Raw genomic sequence first — 1,658 nt, 5'->3', positions numbered from 1 at the left:
AAGTTGCAGGTTCTCCTTTTGAGACAATCAGGTCTGAAGAGTGCTCAACAATGCGAGGTGGAAAATCTTCCTGACGAAGACGGGAGCCTGAACAGAGACATATTAATCCAAACAGGTAAAAGTGAGCAGGCTCCGCAATCATTGTCCTCGGGTGGATCCTGCATACAGTCTCATGCCAAGAGGAGTGAGTAGAAATAGGTCCCCAAATGTATGAAGCCACACACCACACATACCCCACACAAAGGCTTAATATAAGCAACGTGGGTCAATTAGCCAGGAGTTTTCAGGGCAATTACTCGTCGACCTTTCCGGACGCTTGTCAGTATCTTAGAGCCTTTTGCAAAGGAGGAATTCCAAGGTTGGTCTTCTCCGGCCCCAGGATTTCCGAGGAGGCTCAGACACTTTGAAGAACCATCCAAAGCGAACAACAAAGAGCCGAAGCAGAAGTGCAGTAGTGCCGTTTCCTGCCTCCACAGTCTAGCTGAGCGTCCCGGCGTGCGCCCCACAATGTGCGCCCGAGCGCCGCTGCGAGGGCAGGCGCGGCGACGGCAAAGTTGGGGTGTGAGAGCGGATCGGGGAGGGCCAAAAAGTGCTTCTCTGTCTCCAGGCGAGCCCAGTCAGCAGCGGGCCACCCACGGCGGCGGCGAGAGCAGCCAAAGTAGCAGCAGCAGCTCTGGAGGACGGGCTCGGGGTGCCGGGAGTGTGGCTGGGTGACTCTGCGCGCAGGGGGCGAGCGAGGGGGCGGTGCGGCGACGGCGGCTGCCTGGGCGGGCCCTTGTTCCCATCACTTGGGGGATGCGGAGGGTACTGGGGACAGCAGCAGGACCGCGGACACTCGCACGCCTTCCAGGCGCCCCCAGCCCCGCGAGGCGCCCAACCTCGCCCCGGCCCCTCGCTCTCTGGCGCGCGCGCAGGCACCCCCAAACTACGCTGAAGCCCAAACTTCCTGGTGGTAGCTGCTTGCACCCCGGGCTCGTGGAACAAGGGGCTGTAAGGGAAGCTTTATCATTTACTCCTTACATAAAAGTAAAAGGAAAAGGCGCAGCAGCTTCCCAGTAGGACGCTGTCACCCCCCTGTGCTGCGCACTGTGCTGGAGGCGCTGCAGGCAGGGGAGCAGCGCCGGGGCACGTTGGTGGCAGCCATCAAGCTCTACATCCTGAAAAAGTACCCAACGATGGATGTCCTTCGCTTCAAGTACCTGCTGAAGCAGGCGCTGGCCACTGGCACGCGCCGTGGCCTCCTTGCCAGGCCCCTGAACTCCAAAGCCAGGGGGGCCACTGGCAGCTTCAAATTAGTTACCAAGCACAAGAGGAAAATCAAGCCTAGGAAGATGGCCCCTCCGAAGGCCCCTAGGAGAGCGGGTGAAACCAAGGAGAAGGTCCCTAAGAAACCAGATGAGGCCAAGGAGGAGCCTCCCAAGGCAGACAAGGTCAAAAAGGCAGCCAAGAGGCCAGCAGAGGTGCAGAAGTTTCCTCTCAAGCCAGGTGCAGCCACAGAAAAAGCTGGCAAGCAAGGCAGCAAGGCCAAGGACACCAAGGCACAGCCAGGCGAGGCTCAGAAGCTGACCCCCAAGCCAGACAAGGCCATGCGGACCCCTTCTAGTGCCAGCAGGTTCAGCAGGAAGACAGAGGCCAAAGGCAGCAGGAGGATCCAAGGA

General features: G+C 59.4%; 1 pseudogene across 1 annotated transcript; it reads left to right on the top strand.

The window, feature by feature from the left end:
• The first annotated feature begins 607 nt into the window (after positions 1–607).
• On the top strand, positions 608–1,652 carry LOC116548311 (annotated as a pseudogene). The gene is made up of 2 exons (XR_004267388.1): positions 608–710; positions 1,028–1,652. The product of XR_004267388.1 is annotated as a histone H1oo pseudogene (transcript).
• Positions 1,653–1,658: the final 6 nt, after the last annotated feature.

Source organism: Sapajus apella, unplaced genomic scaffold, assembly GCF_009761245.1.
Source record: "Sapajus apella isolate SASKATOON/1434 unplaced genomic scaffold, GSC_monkey_1.0 scaffold9627, whole genome shotgun sequence".
Taxonomy (NCBI): Eukaryota; Metazoa; Chordata; class Mammalia; order Primates; family Cebidae; genus Sapajus; species Sapajus apella.
The sequence above is the reverse complement of the archived record's forward strand: the minus strand, read 5'-3'. Positions and strand labels throughout refer to the sequence as shown.